General features: G+C 39.8%; 1 protein-coding gene across 1 annotated transcript in view; it reads left to right on the plus strand.

Annotated features, from left to right (window-relative positions):
* The window catches only part of LOC126456035 (uncharacterized), a 329352-nt gene that overhangs the window by 180513 nt on the left and 125091 nt on the right, over positions 1 to 23748 (plus strand). The window lies entirely within an intron of this gene.

Genomic DNA, 23748 nt, shown 5'->3' on the forward strand with positions numbered 1-23748 from the left:
GCTGTCCTTGCATTGTGTTCTTAACGAGGTAGAAGGGCAAAAAGACAAGTCGTTTGCGACACACGTTACCGTACCTCACAACTAACCTGTAAACACATTCGACTGAAAGAGTGACAAATGAGACTCTGAAGCTTTAATATTCGGTTTGTGTCACTCATACTGTAGATACCAATGCTTGATTAGCTTATATCCGAAAAATCAGGCGATTTGCTAGCGGAATGTCTGTCTTGGGAAGTTGGCTCTTAATTTCTAGCAGTTGTTGCCCCTTTAATATCTAATTAACAAAACGCTGTGAAGTTATATCAGTGGCTGTTTTTGTTGTTCCTGGGTCATTCCATGTTAAAGGGACCAATATTAGAAAGTGTCCCCAATCGACCATCTCCAAATCTAACGAATTTTGGTGTGAATACTCTATGTGGTCTTCAAGGGTTATATACCAAATTTCAGTTCTAGCAAACATCAGGTCACTTGCTTTAACATTCATTGACAACTTTCTATGCTGAATCACACCATGGAAAAAATTTGGGATTTAGTCACATCTAACTATATATACAAGCCTCTAAAGTGGCAAAAAATTCGTCGCGCTATTGTGAGAGGCAAAGTTTGACCGAGCAATGCTACGTTTCATATGAACCAATCGCACCAAAACTTAGAGTGTTTTTCCTACGTATGATGTCAATGTATGGATCAAATTTAATTAATGTCGAATGACTAGATGAAAAGATATGCATCTGCGAAGTTGGCCAAAATTTTCGATGTGCAAATTTTAGGGTATTTTTGGGTAACAATATCTCAACTGTTCCTTGTTCAGTCCTTTTTTTCTTGCCACAGCTGTAAAGAGCATACTTTAAGCTTACAAAACTGTATTGTGTAATTTCTGGGTCTTGCATATTGATGAGTGAAAATACCTATCAAAAGTAGGGAAATGGATTATCGATAAATACATAAAATTAATACAACTTGAACTTGTAAATAAAAAATATGTAATTATAGCCCCTTTTAATAGTATAAGATTAGATTGTAGTTTAGGGAATGCAACTATGCTAATAAGAAGTGTTCATACATTTTTTTTACAGTATAGAATATAAATATAATAAAACCTCAGAAAATCCTCTTAAGATTATAAAATCTACATGATCATAATGGAATGCTATGTTGCTTTAGAAAATTTTAACCCTACAATGCATGGTGGTGCATGTATGCATTGTCACTCAGTTTCTAACAACAGCATAAAGTAGCAATAGTTTTTTTGAGGCACTATCCTCGTAGCAGTGATATATTGCTGAATCACCACTTTGAATTGTTGCTTTCGTTATTAGCAATTTTCACAGTGTTAGTCTTCTGTGTGGGGTAAGGTTTGATGTTGACATTGTACAATCTTAGTGTTGAGTATTGAGTTTTTGAATAATCAATAATCATTATTGTATAAGGGGCGTCCAGAAAGAAATGAGCCAGAGGTATAATTACAGAAATCAATACCTGTATGTTAGAAGTATTGACCCTGGCTGTTGAGACATTTGTCCTACTGAGACACAAGGTGATGAATGGCTGTCTCATAAAATTCCTGAGGCTACGATGTGAACCAGTTCTGTACACACAGCTGGACGCCATCATCCGAGGTGAATCACTTGTCCGTCAGAGCCTTTTTTAAGGGAACCAAAAATTGCAGGGAGAGAGGTCCGTACTGTAGGGTGGCTGAGAACCTCCCATTTGACTTTCTGGACCCAACAGGTGGGATTATCTGGCCATTTTGATTTGATCGCTTGGCGAAGGATGGTCAAGGTTTGTGAGTAACACTAGGCATTCACTGTTGACCCGTGCTGCAGGAAGTGAATCAGAAGGGGGCCATCTTGGTCAAAGAAGAACGTCAGCATAACCTTTCCTGCACTCGTGGACGACAATGTCCAGCCATTCGTGTGGAACTGGTTCACATCACAGGCCCGGGAATTTTATGAGACAGCCATTCACCACCTTGTGTCACAGTGGGACAAGTGTCTCAACAGCCAGGGTCATTACTTCAAACATATAGGTACTGGTTTCTGTAATTATGCCTCCAGCTCGTTTCTTTTTGAACACCCCTTATAGCTAAAGGTAAGCACTAAAACAGTATGTTTTGATGTCGAATTTGTATATTTTATATAAGAACAAGTCTGAATCTTCTATGCTTCAAACCTGGATATTCATGAGTTTTCAGAATTGCTTGTTATAGATTAATAAACTACTGTATTAAATGAATCAAGGAACCCTTTAGTGCATCAAGTGGAGCTGATTGTCATTAAGTCATCACCATTCTATTACGACAAAAGTCACCTACAATCAGTTAAGGAAATGTCACCAATGTTAAAGGAGCTTGATTTTACTGAAGGTGCCCAAATTTATCCATACCATAATGCCTTGTTGATGACAAAATTTCAGTTCCTGAAGAAGACTTTCTGCAACCCATTTGGTAAAGAAACATGCATAACCACAAAAGCTTCAACAACAGTAACGACTGCAATGTCTAATAGGTTGAAGTTACTGACAAAGTTTTTAAACATGCTCAGAAAATTTGTACAAAATGTAGACACAAAGTGGCCAAGAAAGAATCATCCAACCAAGATAAGCCCATCCACTGAAGACATGGATGTTGTTAATGCTTGCTTTATTGCTAATACTTCATTATCATTGCTTGGAGAGTCACCATTAGAGCTTCAATGGATCAGGAAAACAGATTAAATAGGATACATGAAGCACAAAGTTCTGAAGGACCAAGGCAGCATTGAGTTATGGTGCGCAGTGATTAACACAGTGGTTTCGCATTTGTGAGGATGACGGTTCAAATCTGCATCCGGCCATTGTGGTTTAGGTTTTCCATGATTTCCCTAAATCACTTGAGGCAAATGCTGAGATGGTTCCTCTGAAAGGGCACGGTTGACTCCCTTGCCTAATTCGATGGGACCGATGACCTCACTGTTTGGTCCCCTCCCCCAAATCAACCAACCAACCCAAGGCAGCATTACTAAGGTAATTGTCACAGCTGCTGTTGAGAGCCAAGTAAATATTGCTCAAATACAAATGGAAGAGAGCCAAAAATGTAAAGATATGGACATCTTAATTGAAGAACTTCAGGCTTCAAGAAATTGTAGTAAAGTTCAAATTTTGACCCTGGCCCCAAATAGCTGAACTATTGAAAAAAATGGCTAAAGAATTTGCTGTTTCGACTAAAATGGTGAAGAAGTCTAGGAAACCAAAGATGGAAGATCAGAATTTGGCAACACCCGCAAACCGAAAAAGAAGAAAGCTCAATGATGAAGTAAACCAAAATGTCCTCACTTCCTTTGGAGATGAGTTTTCTCATTTATGCCCAGGCTAAAAGGAATGTGTTGCAGTAAGAATAAATGGGAAAAAGATTCACAAGCAGGAGCACCTGTTCCTTTTTAATCTGAAAGAAATGGTCATTGCTCATTGTAAGCAATATGGTTGAAGATGCTTTTTAAAGATTGACCGTGAAAAAAACAATGTCATACAAGCAATGTGTCTGTACTGAAAGAGACACGTAGGAGACATGCCAGACAACTGTTGAAGATTTCATGGAGGCACTGATTTTCGAACTTACCGGTTTATGAAGCCATCACTTTGTGACATAACACTGAAGTTTATACCTTAAGCAGCTAAAAAGAAATCTTGCAAAAAATGGATTAATTATATTGACGCATGGAAGGTGGTGTAATTAGGTGAATGATGAACACTAACTTCACTGAACGAAGGTTTATTCAGCACTTCCACATACAAGAGCACGGAGCGAATTGCCTCTGGCCAGAACACCTACGGTATATATACAGTTACAGAATTTCCAGTACAATGATTCTTGGCATTTGTGGATACTTCTAGAATGTACTCAAACCTAATATAGGAAGTAAAATTTTACAGTTTCAGGTGAGTTTTGAACTCGCAACCCTCCATGCAACAGTCTAGTCATAACCACTACACTACGGTGACTGTGCTAATTAGCTTCTTCTATGACACTGCTCCCTCCTTAAGAGAACAGCTTCTCGGTGTTACGTCCTCCTAGCCCGGGAACAAGTCATCGGTCCGGCATACTCAGACTCCCGATGACTGATGTTCGCCCTGGTGGTGATCATCTTAGAACTTCCTTTGCTGCTACGCTCTTCAACACCTTTTTGCTGCCTGTTGCTGGAGCTTCGAATTTACCTTGGGTTGCAGGATCCTTATAGGGCTTCATTCAAAGGATGTGGACCGTATATCTGATCTTTCGTCATCTTGTGTCGGGGTCGAAATGTTCAACTTCATAAGTAACATTGTCGCCTCATGCCCGTGCACCAGGAACAATGGTGTAAATCCTGTGGTGTCTTGTTTGGCGGTGTTGTAGGCAAACGTCATGAAATGTAGCACCTCATCCCAGTTGCTCTGCTCAACACAGATGAACACTGATAGCATGTCGGCCAAGGTCTTACTAAGGCGTTCAGTAAGCCCGTTTGCAGATGGTAGGCAGTCGTCATGTGATGAGTAATGAGCTGTCACCCAACAAAGTGAGTGATGGTCTGTAACAACTGTGAATGGCCTTCCATAGAGATACTATTGAAATTTGCACATGGCCCAGATCAAACCAAGACATTCTCTTTCTTTGAGTAGTTTCTCTCAGCTTTTGTAAGTGTCCTAGAAGAATAGCGTATACCCTGCTCTTTTCTATCTGAAATCTGCACCAGAACAGCCCCGATCCTATACCCACTGGCATCTGTGTGTAGTTGCGTAGGTGCTCTCTCATCATACAGACCAAGTACAGGGTCAGTCGTCAGCATTTCACAGCACATCGAAAGAATCTTGTTGAGGACCACCCCAGATAAATTTAGCATCGGCTTTTAACAACTCTTGGAGTGGCTTGGCTTTGATACAAAAGTCTTTGATAAAATGACGGTAATAAGAACATAAGCTAAGGAAGCTTCTCACATCTCTAATATTTTTAGAAATGGGAAATTCCGTTATAGATTTCACCTTTTCTAGGTCTGACCACACGCATTCTTTTGACTTAAAGTGTCCAAGTATTTTGATTTCTTTTGCTCCAAAGAAACACTTTCTTGGATTAAGTTTCAGTCCTCCTTGTTGGAGACACTTAAGAATGGCCCTCAGTCTTTTTATGTGTACATCAAATGTCTCTGAGAAACACTATAATGTCATCTAAATAACAAAGACACATCATCCACTTCAGGTGATTTAGAAGATTATCCATAATCTGTTCAAAAGTTGCTGGTGCATTACACAAACCAAACGGCATTCCCTTAAACTCACACAGGCGCTCAGGGGTGATGATTGCAGTTTTCTCATGATCAGCCTCATCTACTTCTATTTGCCAGTATCCCAAGTACATGTCCATGGTTGAGAAAAATGTAGCCCCCTTCAGACAATCTAGGGTATCGTCAATTTGTGGAAGATGGTAAATGTCCTTTTTAGTTATCTTATTAAGCTTCCTGTAGTCAACACAAAAGCGCCAACTGCCATCCTTCTTCCTGACGAGAACCACTGGGGTCGACCATGGGCTCTGTGAAGGCTGAATGATACCATTCTGCATCATTTTCTCTACCTCATCACTAATTATTCAATGTTCCATTGCTGACACACGGTATGCTCTCTAGCTTATTGGTTGATGGTCTCTAGTGCTAATCTGGTGCTTCACCACAAATTTGTCTCATTTGCTCTTTGCCTGTGGATTGAAGCATACAGAGAACTCTTGAAGAATGGCAAGTAGCTTCTTCTGTTGTTCCTTAGTGAGATCTGGTGATAGTCAAGATAGAAGATCTTGTCTTGTAGTGGTATCGCTAATTTCGCCCACTGACTCAGTGTGGGAGGTTTCCATGATGCTCAGCTGTTCTGCAATTAATGGCTCTGCATTTGCTACGCACATGCATCTTCGAAGGATCTGCGGTTCTTGGTAACAGTTAACTATCCACAATTCACCAAATCCGTTCTTAAACAAGACGACCGAGGCTGGGATGACAAGTTATTTTTCAGTGGTATGCTTCTCTTACATTCCACTACAAGGTCCATGGGTTGGTGCATGGCTTGATACATGACAGTTACCTTTCTAGTACTGACTGCAGGAATGATCACTTCATCCAGCACACATAGTCTCCATACACACAGATGTGCATCTTCCTGTCCACAGTATCTCATCTCGTCTAGCATAATCTTTAAGCGAACACAATCTGTAATTGCCTGAGAAGCTTCCAAAAAGTCCCATCCGAGAATGACGTCATGACTACACTCTTGTAAGACAATGAGCTTGGGTTGGTCGGCCACCCACAAGGATATCGACAGTTTCCTATCATTTTTGTTGTGAACAACGGCGGAGGATTTTTTTCTTCGGCAGCCTCACCTCCAAGGAAGGTCGCACCCTTCAGTTTTCCAGGTTGCATTGGCTAGGTGATCGGCTGGAGCTTCTAAATGGCAATGGAGACCTTGATCAGCATGTTGCGGAGCATCCTCTCCAGCGGCTAGCTTGCAGCGATGGTGACCTACGTCGTCCTGACTCACATCTTCTTGTTCATCTTCGTCGTCCTGGAGATGACGTCAGCTTAGATCAGTCTGCTGTGTTCTGATGCGGGCATCATCGAATATCCACCACCTTTCTTGACAATATCGCACCACATGTTGTGGTCGTCTGCAGTGGAAACATATTGGTTGGTTATCCTGGGTCCTCCAGACATCAGTCTTACTTGGTGCCCAAACAGGTTCCTCGTGTGGCATTGTAGGAATGTAACTTCATATGGGTCTCGACTTTTTTACCGTTTTAAAGGGAAATGAAGGAAGAGAGATAGGGTTCAATGTCTGTTCCACTTCCTCCCTTACGACCTCTTGGAGCATCTCAGTTTTTTGCTCGCTGTGCAATCCAAGTGCCTTCTGAACTTCCTCTCTCACTCTCTGATGAACACTTGTGAAATCAGATTCTTCCTCCATCAGAGACATCGATATGACTTTTGGAAGCTGTTCAAACTTCTTGTGTGTAATTCTATTTTAATGCATTGTCTCGATATACTGGCACCATTTTATGAAGTCGTCTGCTGTCGAAACCTTCAGTAGTAGGGTTTGACACGTGTCCTCAGCAACACCCTTCATGAGATGTGCAACCTTATCTTCCTCCTTCATTCTAGGTTCCGCTATTTTACACAGCTCTAAGACGTCTTGAATGTAGGATGCTGTCGTTTCTCCTGGATGCTGTGCCCTGTACTTTAATTAATCTTCATCCTTGCTCTTCTGTCATTGCGTGTCACCAAAATACTTGCACAGTTCCACCTGGAATACTTCCCAGCTTGTGAACTTCTCCTCGTTATTCTCATACCATTGCTTGGCAGTGTCCTCCAAGTAGAATAATACGTTAGCCAAATACATGGTGTCATCCCAATTGTTAAATTTAGCTATACACTCATATACCTTCAGCCACTTGTTTGGATCTTGGTCATCATCACCAGAGAGCCCAGAAGGATGTCTCATGTGGTGGCACACAGTTGATGTCATCATAACATCCTCATCTTCTTCTGTCTTTGAGAGATTGTGATCTGTTGAGTATGGCTCAAACTCGGATTTCTCTGCACGTCAATGGTGGCTCTGTCATGGCCTGATGGGAGCCACTGTGCCGTTGTTAATGTGCAGTATCACATGTCCCAATACCCAGCGTCTCCTCCAGAATAATGTCATGTAGAAGACGGTGTAAGTAGATGAATGACGAACACTAACTTCAGTGAATGAAGGTTTATTCAGCACTTGCACATACAAGATCGCAGAGCAAACTGCCTCCGGCCAGAACACATATGGCATATATACAGTTACAGAACATTTCAGTGCAATTATTCTTGACATTTGTGGATACTTCTAATATGTACTCGAACCAAATATAGAAGTTAAAATTTTACAGTTCTGGTGAGTTTTAAACTCGCGACCCTCTGTGCAATAGTGTAGTATCATAACCACTACATCACAGCTTCTTCTGCAACAATATTAAGGGGCTCCGGAATGCCCTATACTTGCAATGTTAAAATAACGCTTATAAATTACATCTTTCCTCACAAAGTATTTGAGGTAGGAAGTTGAACTTTTTACAGATTATTTATTGGAATATGGGCTACAACTTAACACAGGGATTTTACGAAATTTTAGTTCAGTTATTAAAGATGATTTTTTTTTCAATTGTAATGAAAATTCACAATATTTTTTGGCAATTTTTATTTATATATTCAAAAATATACAGTTTTTTGGAAAAAGGCTGTGTTAAATTATGCAGAAGGTACTGTGTAACATTTACTGAAAGTTTGAAACAAATATGTTTGGAAGATCCTTAGAAAACATGTAATTAGTATGAGAAAATAAAAGTTTTGGGAATCGAGCGACAAAGATTGGATTAACTTTTTAGTGCATTCCAGGTCCATAGGATGGATTATCTTCATCCTCTGCAAACTCCTCCTCCAGCTTCCTCTTGTTCCTCCTCGTGTTTACTCTTGCTTGTATTTCTAGACTCTTTACAGCCCTGGCTGCAGCCCGAAGGCGTTCCTTGTCTAAAGCAAGCATCGCTCGTACCATGTTAGAACCTATCTTCATTCCCATATTTCTAAATACCTTGCACCTTACAATGTTGCCATCATTGAAACTCGCAACAGCATCATACACACCAAAGTGAAGTGTTTCTATTCCAACAAATACAGTCTTGGGGATTCTCGACCATATAACACTATTTACACTTTCATTGGGGTTTTGAGTTTTTCCGTGAATACACTTTTTCAACAGTTCAGGTGCTGCTAAGTCTCTGAAAATAGGTTTTATCACCTCCATTATTGCATGAGGCAGACTATGCTTATGAGTGTACACTTCACCAGTTAGCAATCCTTTGTTATATTTACACCAACAGTCTTCTTCTTTGGGATACAAGCTATGTTGGGGATTTTCATCGGTTGAAGAAGTATGAAAAGAAAGAGCCCAAACAGCCTTCTTCATTTCGTTGACACTTTGTGTATTTTGCCTAATAGCCATTCCATAATAGTTCTGTATTTTGTCAATTACACTGTCAGTTAACCTTCCCTTCCCATCCAACCCTTTACCATCACTGAGTTTTTGTTTTTTGTACGAAGCTTTCAGTCGCCGAAGTCTTGTTCCCATTCACTTCTGTACGTGTCCAATACACTCAAATTTCTGCACTACAACATCATCTCCATAGGGCTTCAGTCCCTGAACATGTTTGAAACTTTTAGAATCACCGTCACCAAGGTAATTAACATATCGCACTTTATCACACGCCTCAGAATGCTGGAATATACTGGCAACACCAGCCACTTCCATTCCTCCACTACTGCCACTATAGTTAGCTTTGCAATTATTTTCATGTGTACCTTTATATTTTTGTGGACATCTACAATACTTTGATATTACTGCTACATCTAAAACTTTCCCTGTATACATACCGGTGGCAGATACTACACCATGAAGAGATGTGTGTCCCTGTTTATGCCAGGTACCATCGAACGCTGCAGTCAAATCTCTGTTACCATTATTTTCCATTACTGCCTCTTCCACAGCGTTCTTCATAGATTCTATACAGACATCTTCTACTTTAGACCCTATTAATTTATTATAGGTCGTAAACTTGGTTGGGGGATTTGGAAGATTCATGATGCCACAGAAAATTGCACCTGCAGTAGCACCCTTACCAACTGAACGCAAGGAATAAACAAATCTAATGTTGTGTTCGTAGATTTTGCTACCATTTTCTTCAGTTGCAGTTACTGCAACACTGTTCCAAAAGGTGGTCATGTATGAACACTTATCACATTTCAGTTGTACTTCACTAGCAAGTCCTACGTGCTTTATTATGGAGAGTTCCAGACCAACTTCACTACAATGAATACATCTTACACAGTTTGAAAAAATTCCTTTGAGAATCGACATATCAAATATTTCATTCACATACGATTCGCCCATAAAACATTCATAGTTTTCACTCATTGAACCAAGCTTCTTCTGTGAAGTATTTTCTTTCCCACTTTGACTGCTATGGGCAGGTGTACTTGAGAGGTTAGGTTCACTCACTTGGTTATCGTCTTTATTGTTTACAGTAATAACACACACCTTTGGCTTTCCAACTTTTCTCCTTTTCTTAAAAGCCTTCAGAGGATTTCTAATAACTTTACTTTTACTCATTATTATACTTCAACAAAACAGAGACTCAAGAAACAGAATTAATTATGAATATTTTCGAGATAACGACAGAGTAAATAAACATGAAACAATCAACAATCACACCAGCGATATATATTGAACCATCACAGGTTAGCCACAACACATACTTTATCTCACATCACTAAAATGTACCTGATGAACACGGACGTTAATAATAACACCATTTGACAGCAGTTTAACAGCGCCACAGTGGGTCATGCCCATGTAGACCACATTTCAAAAAAAATTTAAAAATAGTTGTAGTCTTCGGAATTGAATAAATTATATATCTATTAAAAGGTAATAGTCTGCAGATTCAGAAAATGCAAAAAAGTAAAAATTGAACGTTTCATGATTTTGAGCCTTTCCGGAGCTCCTTAATGGATTTTTCTGAGACTTATTCATTTGTTGCTCAGAATGCTGTGCAAGAATTTCATTGGGAGAACAGGGTGTATACGACCAGGGACAACCGGGAGATCCGGGAAAAACCCGGGAATTTTTCCATCCGGGAGAAAACCGGGAAAAAACCCAGGAATTATTTAGAATTCCGGGAATTTTTCATTGTTTTAGTTTTCAGTTAAATTTGTGTGATTTTGATTGGTACGAACCAATACTCTAACAAAGAATATTATTGTATCCTGCTACTGCAGAATGATACTGCAGCAACAAAACGTGAGCGGGAGCAAAAAAAAAAACCGAAAATATAACTTAAGTTGCAAAGGAAATGCACTATATACAACAACAAAACAGTGCTCATACAAGCGTCTGCCAACAGTAAAGTGTGTCAAAGGCTTTAGGAACACTATGCAATACTTTATAACAACAAATTGCCTCCAATGAGCGTGACGTGACAACTGTTTAAATTAGATTCGTTCGAGCAGTTGCGGGCGGGCTCTTGCGCATGCGCAGTTGAGTCCATATGAGTAGTACCTTCTCCCACTTCTGGTTACGGAAGTGTGGCTGGGCGCCACTATTTAATATTGCCCAGGTTCGGAAATATCGTAGATCTGGGGCTGATGCACAGAGCAATCAGAGTTCTGGTGGGGAGGTGGGTGTCCACGTGACCTGTGTTTACGTTCAGTGATTTTGTTGTTTCCTCTTCGTTTATTGCTCTCACGTTAAATGATAACAAAACGGATATTTGTGGCCGGGAGCTATCGAATGAATTAATACATTTGCATAATTATGGCAGGCTAATATATGTTAACAGTTTCAGATTTTATTTCCACCCTTGACAGTCAAGCATTAATTGCCTTACAGAACAATGAAGTTATTTTTGCTGGTTTGCTAAAGAGATTTGGCTTTGATTAATCCTTTCTACTGAGGCAGTCAATTTATTTGAAACAAAGTGTTTAATTTCACACTATTGGCTAGTTTCAACTGTTCGCTGCATTTCAGGTGCACATATGGCATTATGCTATAATAAAGAACCAAACATGAGTACTGGTACTCCAAGAAAATTTTCATACGGATGTGCATTTTAAGCCAAATTATGAACTTTAATATGGTTCGCAAAATCCCAATGCTCTTGAAGTATGCTTTGATGTCTTGTTTCTTTTATGACATTATGTAAGATCTTTTAATATTTTACATGTATGAACATATGGGCTTCCTGCATCATCGTACCTGCGCAAGAGCGGTGACGCTTGTCATCTGGCGCTCACTTGCAACTGCTGAAACAAACCTATTTCTAACAGGTCGCGGGGAAATATTGCGAATGGTGGCTTGAAAAGCGTTACATTCAAAGGAGATTTCCTTTTATATAAGACGAGCTATGTGCGAGAATGTACAATGAATTTCTTAAATCACAAAGCGTTTGACTCTCATTTAAAAATCAACTCTTTGAGGATGACCATTTAGAAGTATTTAGAGTCCAGAAGATGAGACATTTGCGTCGTTATTAAAAATTTTACTGGCACATTTGTGTCTGTATCGTAAAGTGCAACAAGCACAAAAAGATCAACATTATATATGGAAGCTTAGCTTCTCTTCAAACTTATTAATCTTCGAGACCAATATTATATGTGAATGCTAAGTAGATTAATTTAAACCATTAACTTTTCTTATTTGTGTATTCGCGCTACTTAAGTGATCTTGCTATTGGTTGACTACATCACGTGTCCTATTGCTGTCATCAGTTGGCGAGATCACGTGAATGAGCTATGACGCTTAAAAAAGCGCATCGCAATCTCAATTTCAATGCTTTGGAAAGTGACATGCGTTATTTGGTGGAATTCAAATTTATACCTTCGTAATGCGAAAATATGCAGCGTACATGTTGCTGCACATCAATGGTCTTTCAAAACGTCTTTTTCCCCCAAGTTTCGTTTTCTAAAGTGCCGGGAAATTGTACGTCGGTATATAAAACCATAAACATTCAAAGGATTGATGACTTTTACAGTGCCGAGGAAGAGTATAGTGTCACTTAACACGGAAAAAGTGTATTTTCATCTGGGAGAAAGTGTATTTTTAACCGGGAAACCCGGGATTTTTTTTTTTTGCTTGGCCACATATACACCCTGGAGAATAGCCGGGCCACATTACATTCATTTCTTATCTATTTTGGTGGTAGAGGAAGTCAAAGTATTAGCTTTTGTATGATCAGAGACTGTCTCCATCATGATACCATCGCTGAACATTCCTTTCAAATAAAGTTAATAGCATATTTAAAGACAAAGATTAAAAACATTAAGGATATTTATTTCTTTAGTGATGGTTCAACTGCTCAGTATAAGAATTTCAAAAATTTCATCAATTATGTCTGCATGAAAAGGATTTTAGAATCACTGTTGAATGGAATTTTTTGGAACAAGCCACGGTAAATCACCTTGTGATGGCATTGTGGGAACAGCAGAAAGACTATCAGTCCATGGTAGTTTACAGAGGTCCTTACGTAACCAAATATTGACTGTATATGATTTGTTCAAATTCTGCGATGGTACTATTTCAGGCATAAAGTTTTTTTGTACCAAGAGAAGCTTTTGAAAAAATTCAGCTTGATCAAGAAACAGGGTTTGCCATGAGACGTAAAATATATGGAACAAGAGAAAATCATCAATTTAAGCCAATTAATTGTAATCAACTCAGAGTAAACAGTGTTTCCAATGACGCTACAGCTTTCACAGTTAATGCCTCCAAAGCAGATGAAGAAATTCCAGCAATCTCAATTGCAAGTTTACAACCAGGACCATATGTTGCATGAATGCATGACAATTTTTGTTGGGTTGGGAACATGTGAAGTTTCGCATGAACAAGAATATGTCGTCATCAGCTTTATGCACCCACATGGCTCTGTTTGTTCCTTGCACTGGTCAACTGTTAAAGACACCTGCTGGATTCCTGAACAACATTTGGAGATGGTCGAGAGGGACCCCTGGTCCCTCTGACATGAAATGACCCTCCTGTATTGTCAGATGCTCCCAAGTTCATTACCTGTTGCACATAGGAACAGTTTGTTATGTAATTCACACTTTTGACTCCCAGTCTATCAAAGTAGTAGTTGATATGACAGTTACAGAACATTCCTAGTTTACCGTCGGTGTAAATAAATGCTACACAAAACTCTTCACGAAGCAGATCAGTCTATTTAGAGAAAAAGGAACAGTGTCATGCTCATTCTCTCCCAAATATTCCCAATTGAAATTCCAGTTGCCCCACTACCAACTCACCTGGTATTTGGCTGTGAACTACCTGCCACCACAGTGGATCATTTACTTGAACAGCTCACTCCCAATTGAAAGTTAGGGAATGCAAAGTATAGCATTTCCATAGTTAAACTTCCAGTTTCAAATCACTGTACAAAGAGAACCACTGCTCAGAGGGTTTTAGCACTAAACCAAAGCGTCAACACACAGATCCATTTCTAGGTGGAAAAGAAGTGGAAGAAGCAATTTAACTAAGTTTTTAGACAATAGACAGTGGGCTAAATTGGAAGCAGCAGGCTCAGGTATAAAGTTAAGTCAAGCATTGCCAAGAGACTCACAAAACCTCAAAACTGAGATAATGACACCTGCTCCACTGAAAAGTTTCTAATAGAAAAAAAATTACACAGTGTGGCTGAGTATATGAGCAGACATGAGCAAAGTTCATCCTGTTAGTGATAAATGTTTTGTATTGCATTAAGAGAAAATAAAATTACAAATTATTGGTAGAAAGTATATTAAAATTAAAACTATTCATGTACAATATAAAATTCACAAAAATGTATTTTTTAACTCTGATGTTACTGTAAATCATTTAGCATTTCGTGTATATTGTGCAAGTTCTTATAAGCTTTTACTGTGTAACTTGTTATATGTGTATTGTCTAGAGTGAAAAATAATACATGTCCTATGTTACAAGTACATACCTGTACAAAAGGTAATTTCTAGGACCAATAAAAATCGTAATCACAATCGCAGTTTTGAACAGTATATTATTAATGCAGGGGAAACTTATGGAATGAAAAGAAATTTACAGAGAGATGGTGCTGAAAGCATCTTAAAGTAAATGAGGTTGGCTACATGTGGCAGATGAATTGCAATATGATGGCTATGGTTTGAGTTGCATGTTACACATCCGTAATGTTCAATGTAACAAAAGACTGACCTGGAATCTCTCCTTAAAACCTCAGGTCCCTCACAAGGACTAACACTTCAATACATACAACAACTTACCCCACCCAAACCACCCCCCACCATCACCTTTTACCTTCTTCCTAAGATCCACAAACACAATCATCCTGGTCATCCTATAGTTTCTGGCTTCAAAGCACCCACCAAATGTGTATCTGCCATAGTTGATCAGCACCTGAAATCCATAGTACAAGTACTTCCCTCCTATGTTAAAGGCACCAAACATTTCCTAGATAATCTGAAATCCTTGCTCGTCGCCCTCCCACCACACACCTTGTTTGTCACCATTGATGCTGCCTCCCTCTATACCAACATACCCGACTTACATGGTCTGTTTGCTGCTGAACACTTCTACAGTCAGCACCCACCTGATTCCAAACCTATGACATACTTCCTGCTCACATTATCAACTTTGTACATACCAAGTACTACTTCATGTTTGAGGGGCAGACATACAGACAGATCAAGGGTATGGCCATAGGAATCAGGATGACTCCTTCCTATGCCAACATTTTCATGGGACACTTGGACGGGGCTTTGGTGGGACCCATAAGCATTCAGCCTCTGGTTTGTTTGAATACATTGATGACAACTTTGCATTATCGACTCATTGTGAGGCTCACCTGTTAAAATTCCTGGAACCTCGGAATACATTCTCCCAATTAAATTTCACGTGGTCCTATACTGAATCCCATGCCTCGATATTGATCCCATCCTCACCAAAGACCAACTGCACCCTTCTATCTTCATTAAACCTACTAACAACAACAATACTTAACAGTTTGACAGTTGCCATCCTTTCCATGTCCAATGTTGCCTCCCATACAGCCTTGGCATTCGAGGCAAACATATTTGTTCAGCTGCAGACTTTACAGAAAGACACCACAATTCTCACCTCAGCTATCGCTGGGAGTAATTACCATGTCAGCCTAGTCATCACATCCAGTCACGGTACTGCTGATCCATTCAAAAAAAAAACTTCAGATCACACCACTTGTTGCTCAGTATTATCCTGGTCTTGGATGTATTAATCAGCTACTTGGACAAGGCCATGACATCCTAAAAGCATGCTCTAAAATGAGATCCATTCTGTCTGAGATTTTGCCCACCACGTCTAGCATAGCGTTTTGTCACCCTCCCAATCTTCACAATATCCTTATTCAGACCCTATGCTGCTCCTGCATACTATGGTTCCTACTCCTCTGACCATCCCTGCTGCAAGATTTGCCCATGAACCATCCTACCACCACCTATACTAGCCCTCTGAAAGTTAAAACATCGAAGGGGGAGAGCAACCTTCGAAACGACACATCATATACCAGCTGTTATGTAAACACTGCTTGGCCTTTTACATTTTCAGTTGAGATGATTGAGCATAGGCAGAGGGTACATACCAGCAGCACACATTATTCTGTTGCAGAGCATGCTCTACAACATGACATTTGTGACCTCAGTGCCTGCTTCACCTCATGGATCTGGATGCTTATCCCAGACACGAGTTTCTCAGAACTCCGCAGGTGGGAACTAGAGCTACAATATGTCCTGAGTTCCTGCCACCCACCCAGCCTTAATTTACGTTAATTTCTTCTGTCTTGGCATTTTTTCACAGTAACTACTCCTTTCTTCACTCCACTTTAGTTTTCTATTTCTTTCATTTTCTGACCTGTCTATTTTTTGCCATTCCCTCCCACCTATCTTACATACAATGCACTTAGCTTTTCACTCTTATTAGCTCATGTATGATATTTTAGCAATAATCTCTGTCTTGCATATTACCCTGCTTCCACCTTTAAGCTCTCAGGTTTTTAAATCTGGTCTGGTGCTGTCCCCAACAGTGTGTCTTTCCCTCTCATCCTTTGTGGTCTTCCAGCTGGAATGCCCTTTTTTTTAACAATGTACATTCCAGCTTGGGTTTGCCATCTGATTTATCAGCCGTTTTAGTGAATGACACGCAGGCTGTTGACCGCATTTTACTTGTTATCCACCGAAGCAATATGGCGTAGGCCATTTAATTTTTAGTTTTGGACGTCCATTTCTGCATGGTGTTTTTTTAGCCCTTTTTTTTTCTATGTGCCTGTTTTTAGCTGTCTCCTATTCTGTCCATTGGGACTGACACATAGTTGTTTAACTCCTCTCTGTGTTTGTATTCTATAGTTTTGACTTGGGCGCAGATGACCTCAGTTTTGTTTTTGCACCCTAAAGCAAAACAAACCAAACCAGTCCCGTGCGGTAAGTCTCCCCTGACTTGCAGTTCTGGATGACTTTTCTGAAATCTGAACCTCGGCAATCCTTTTCCTTCACCCCTTTTCGTTCTCCTTCCATCTTTCTTCCAGAAGAAGGCACAACTGGCTCCAAAAGCTCGTGTAAGTATAACCTCCTTTTATGTGTGTGTTTTCCTGCTGCCACTAGGTAAGCAGATTTTTCTCTCTCTGATTACAATGTACTGTTCATTGTGCATGACTGCACAAATTTGGTGGTAAACAATTGTGGCACTGTTAGTTAGGTAAGTCCATTCACTACGGCAAAGTCGTACCATATCATATGGGAAAAATCAGTTTTTAGTTGTCCTGGGGCCAAAAAACGCATAAAAAACAAAATGACATAGGTTTCTAATTGTTGTGAGGTTGGTACAAGACATTCAGTATGCTGTCCACGGTTTTCCACCACAAGCTGAAATCAAGAAATGGTATGTATGTTCCACAACAGACCAGAGTGTCTCGGGGGTCATGCACAGAATGTGTGCCTTCAGTTCAGTGATGTTACTAATTGGAGCACTGAACAAAACATCTTTCCACCAGAAGCTGCATGGATTAAGATCAGGTGATGTGGATGATGAGACTGTAGGGAAATTGTGGCTGATAATTCTAGCATTTCCGAAATGACTGTGCAGCATCTGCATCACTGAATGTACAATGTGCAGAGGAACACCATCCTGCATAAAAGTGATCATACCCACATATCCATCCTGTTGAAGGATTGGAATGATGTTGGTGTGCAAAAGACTCAAAGCATTTACCAGATCTTTGCACACGTCTTGGCCTAGGAGCGTGTGGTGTTCTTTGCAGCAGTCTTAGACTGTTCAGATTGTCTGACGGATGTAGGATTTGCCGCAACTACATGGAATATTATATACGCCTGCTTTCTTGAGGCCAAATCCATCCAGACGTATTTAATATTCCACATGGTTGTGGCAAATCCTACATTGGTCAAACAATCTGAACAGTCAAAGACTGCTGCAATGAACACCAATGCCACACTTACCTAGGCCAGCCCAACAATTCAGCACTGGCAGAACACTGCTTGGAAACTGAACACTACATGAAATATGAAGAGACCAAAATTCTGGCCCTTACCAACTTCTACTGTGGCAGCACCTTCAAGGAGGCCATTGAAGTTCATGTAATGGACAGTCTCATAAACCGAGACACAGTTTTTCAACTCAGCAAGGCATGAAAACCATTACTTATCTCGATCAAGGAGTCATGCCTCAAGTGGACACAAGATCCTTCCACGATGGCCGTGGGGACACTCCACGGGATTCTGCATCTTCCACCACATGGCACAAAGCCGGGGATGGCGTAGACTTGGGTCGGCGGCCACAATCTAAGCACCGGTGCTCGCAATCGGAATGTCGGTGGCCGCAGTCGGACCATCGGTGCAGGGAATTGAAGCCCGACTGATGGACATAAATAACACTGACAATGAGCAGACTGACTATTCCATCAGAACCATCTGATGATAGTGGAAAGGTTATTCACCAAAATATTGTGGGACTTCAGTGATCGCATCCGGCTGGACACCTCAGAGCCCTGGAAACAAAAACTATACCTTTCTTGTTTCTAACCTCTTTCAGACCTTCCTTATTTGTCCCGAGGCATTCTACACAATAGTGTCTGACATAAATTGATAAGCCAAAACATTAAGACTGCCTGTTTAATAGCATATTAATAAACTTCTAATACGCAATACACCAGTGATTCTGCATGGCATGGATCCAACAAGCCCTTAGCAAGTTTCTGGATGTGTGTGGCATCAGGTGGCTTATCACAGGTCACACAATTCCTCTTAATTACAGGTTGGTGGTCTACAGGTATGGAAATGACATCTGATAGTGTCCAAGATATGCCATTGGGTTCAGATCAAGCAAATTTGTTGGCCAACATATCAACATGAGTTGACTGTCATGCTCCTCAAACCTCGTAGCATGATTCTGACCTTGTGACATGGACAGTTGTCTTGATGGAAGATGCCATCACCACTGCAGAAGACATCAAGTATGAAGGGATGTAAGTGACCAGTAATAATGTTTGCGTAATCCAAATTATCAAGATGTCTTAGTTTACTCCACAGGTCCCATGGAAACCCAGGTGAATGTATCCCATAGCATAATACTGCTCCCAATGCCTACATCCATAATGTGGTGCATGTTTATTTGCATGGATGATGGTATATCCAAACAGGACCATCATCCTGGTGCATAAAAAAAAAGATTATCCTACCAGGCAAAATGTTTTCATTGACCCATGGTCCAATCTTGATGATCCTGTGCCCATTGCAATTATAATTGATGATGTAATTTCGTCAATATGGGGACATGTATGGGTCATCTGCTGCAGATCCCCATTTGTACAACGTGCACTGAACAGTGTAGCCTGAAACAGCTGTGCCTGCACTAGCATTGTACTCTATCATCAAATCTGCTGCAGATTGTTGTCTGTCCTGCTTTTCTGAGTGGGACAGCCTCCAACCTCCACATTCCATGATGATATGTGGGTGTCCAGCACCATGTCACCTACTCGAGGTTTCATTGTCCTTCAACCACTTTCTGTAGGTGCTTTCCTGACAGTAGCCCACTAACTGCTATTTTCTGTTTCTCAGGTGCTCATTTCCAGGCACAGGCCACATATCTTTGCACTTTGTCAAAGTTGCTTATTTCAGTACTAAACTAAACTCCATCCAAACAGGTTTTGGAAGGCCCAGTGGGTACCGACCAGCCGATGTGTCATCCTCAGCCCACAGGCATCACTGGTGCGGATATGGAGGGGCATGTAGTTAGCAAATCGCTCTCCCAGCCGTATGTCAGTTTACGAGACTGAATCCGCTACTTCTCAATCAAATAGCTCCGCAGTTTACCTGACAAAGGCTGAGTGCACCCCACATGCCAACAGTGCTCAGCAGACTGGACGGTCACCCATCCAAGTGCTAGTGCAACCCAACAGCGCTTCCCTTCGGTGATCTGAAGGGAACCGGTGTAACCACTGTGGCAATGCCATTGGCACTTACATCAGTGGAGTTCCTCATTTGTGGTCCATATCATCGCTAAAATGATTCCCCATTTGTAACTGCTCCATTTACATACTTTCCCTACTGCATCACAAGCCTGTAGTGCCACCAGGTGGAATTCAGGCTCATTGTGGGCAGGGGTCAAAATGTTTTGGTTCATCAGTGTAGATTGTTTGTCATAAAGACCTCTAGTCAGGTTATTTGCCACTTCCATCTTGCTGACCTAAATATAAAGACTTATGTGTGGTTCAGAACATCATTCTAGGTACATAAACATTTCTGCAGGTTTACTTTCTGTGTGATCTACTTCTAAGTCACTGCACTCTTACTTGATATTAGTTATAAACTTTATTTTCTCCCAGGACAACTTTTGAGTTCAGCACTTTGTTTTGTGGTTGTTTCTTGGAACTGCAAAAGTTCACAAGAACGTCTGCAAAGTATATGAAGTCAATTCTCTTCTCTTTATGCTCCAGTACTCCCTAATGACCCCATTTGTAAGGTTACCACTATGTTGTTCTCTGTGGCACCTGCAGAATACTTTCTCTGGCATGTATTTCGAATACCCATCATGATCCTTATCAGATAGGATAGATGTAGGACACTGAAAAAGCTCATTTTGTATTATCGTGATGTGGAGGGGGGGGGGGGGGGGGGAAGAGGAAGAGTGTCATGGACATGATATGCAATTTGGGGTGGCAATCATTAGAACAAAAGCATTTTTCATTGCAGTGAGATCTTTTCACAAAATTTCAGTCACTAACTTTCTCCTCTAAATGCAAAAATATTTTGATGATGACACCCCTACATAGGGAGAAATGATCATCATAATAAAATAATAGAAATCAGAGCTCACATGGCAAGATTTAAGTGTTTATTTTTCCCCCACACTGTTTGCGAATGAAGTGACAGACAAATAGTCCGAAGGTGGTTGTGAATTGCTGAGTAATCGTGCAGATGTAGACGATTCTGAAGGCATCTAAAATCTCCATAAAGTTCACTTTGGAGATGATGTCAGTCTAAGTATGTTGTATAACATGGGGTAACATGATTCTGCAGCATGGAATTTATTAATCAATTTCACGTAATTTTGGTCTGCTGAATAATAATATTTTTGTTGAATTGCCTGTACTGTTTGAGATAAAGGCAATCCATTTATACCAGAAATTAAACTATAAAAAAAAGAGGAGAACATTTTTTAAAACATTTATTTTAAAGTTACCAGTTGATTTCAAACAAACAAACAAACAAACAAACAAAGTGCTATAAATGATAGAAAGAATAATAAAATTAATCATAACAACAAAAACATATTAATATGTTCTTATTAATAAGAATAAAGAAAACCATATTGTATGGGATTTTATTCAGTGTTTTTCGTCGGACAGTCTCTCTGCGAGTTCCAGCAGTAGTCTGCCATCATATGGTGATCAAAACGGCCTTGATATCTTTCCTCCATAATCTCTATGTTCTTGTGGAACCATTCCCCTTGTTCTTCACTGTAATTGCCCAAGTTGTCAAAAAAAGTCCTGACTAAATCTGGAACAAACTGTTTTGTAAGCCCAAGTATAATATGTAGTGGCAGAAGAATTATTTTTCCCCAACTGACCAATGATTCATGAACAATGTTGTCTTTTCCTATAGTCAGGTTCATTCTCGGAGGCCAGTCTTCCCTGCCTGCTCCAGTGTTCATTTTTCATGTGACTGTCCCACAGACAAAGAAAACATGGGTATTTAGTGTATTCACTTTGATGAGCCAATAAAAAATTCACCATTTGTAAATCTACACACACTGACCACTGATGACGAAATGAGTTTAACATTTTCATATTCTTCCTTAAGAGTAGTCGAATGAGCTATCATGATTCTAGCTAATTTATTCCTGTTATGGAGTAACACAAATTTAAAACTTTTTTTGATCTGTCTAGGAAAAGTCGGCAGTCGGTTGGTTGGTATACTGGAAGACCCATTAAATTTAAAAGCCCAGAAATATCACTACAATATAAGATATCATTCATCTTGTTAAAATATGGAAGAATGTCATGCTCTCTAGGTTGATAGCATGTCACTGAATGCCAGGGTGAAGGCGATGTTTTTCTTTCAGTCTTGATGCTAGAAGCTCAGCAGATTTCTTAAATAAGTTTAAATCTTAAATCAAGTTGTTTAGCTTGCCCTGAGAAAAGCCTACCAGTGTAAGACTGCATTCTTTGAATTCACTTTCACTATTGCTTGTACTCTGACTTCTAACATTTTGACATTATCTCAGTGTGTTGGCAAAACTTCACTGTACAAGATTGGTAGCTTAGCGCATTGTACATTTTGGGAAACCCAAGAGCACTTTTTGTATTGATTCATACCTCTTACATTCACAGTACAAAAGTAGCAATCATAAAGGTGCTTTCTTGGCTCTGTCCAAGTCATCGGTATTCCGAAACAGAGCCCTTTTCATCCTCCATGACTCCAATATCGAAGTGCCTCTACACAAGTTTTACAAATGTTGTGTGGGGCCCAACATTTATCTTATTGTCCAAGTTGTTTTCCAAAGGTTTCCTGATAGCTTTGTTTTACAAAATTGTTTATATTTCATCATTGCTTTTCTTGACAATATTTAGCACATATGTAGTGGAAATAGTCAGGATTATTAACACAAGACTTCTGTGAAGAACTCGTACTTTCTGAAACAAGAATGTCCAAACAGTATAGTTTGTTGAATGAAGTAACTGTCACAGTATCACATTTGTAGAAAAAATTTAATGAATGAGTAACACAAGAAGCTTACCTGCACAAAAATAATGACTGAATGGCAAACGGCAAAATTCACCTGTGAAATGTCTGATAGTCGTGGCACTCCCTGTGAGAAGCAGAGATAGTTAATGTAGTTTGCCAAATGTATATAAGGTGTCATCTGCCGGATTCCTGTCTTAGTTACAAAGAAAGAGGCACTAGCCCTTCTGGAGTTACAGGTCATATTGAGTACAGTTACCTTACTTCAAAAACGACACATTAATGAGGATAAATTAGCAAAAAACATCTATTTTTATAGAATGGTTTATCATGAGATTCAGGATCTATTCAAATAAAATAAATTCTAGACTAATTACATCACCATACCTATCTAAATAGACTCCATAAACTTATGCAGCACAGTTTTTTTTCCCCTGTGTGATTGCTCATTTGTTGTCTAAGGCTATTTCTTTCAGGATTTGGAATAGCGTGTTTGGATCCATAGAGTTGTAGGCCCTCTTGAAATTAACAAAGGTTGTCAACAATTTCTTGTTACTGAGCTTCTGGTACTTCCTGAGATTCAGAAAAAGAATTAAATGTTAATAACTTGTGCAGTTCAAATGTTCTGAGTTGTGTTATTCTTCCACTTGGCTCTGAATGCCTAACATGAAACTATCGTAAATTATCAGTGTGAGTGAAATGTCATGACATTTGCCCATATCAGATTTGTTACATTTTTGATGTAGTGGGTTACAAGCTGATCCTTCAATTGGTTATAGAATTCTATTGAAACTCTAGCTAATGAATTATCCTGAAGAAAACATATGGCTGTGTAGTCTGTGAAATTATTATCAAAATTCTTATAATTTTGTTGGGTGTACTCATTCAACTGCTTTTTATCTGCTTCTGCCACAAGCACTGTGTTCCTTCGTGT

This window comes from Schistocerca serialis, chromosome 2 (assembly GCF_023864345.2).
Source record: "Schistocerca serialis cubense isolate TAMUIC-IGC-003099 chromosome 2, iqSchSeri2.2, whole genome shotgun sequence".
In the NCBI taxonomy this organism is placed as follows: Eukaryota; Metazoa; Arthropoda; class Insecta; order Orthoptera; family Acrididae; genus Schistocerca; species Schistocerca serialis.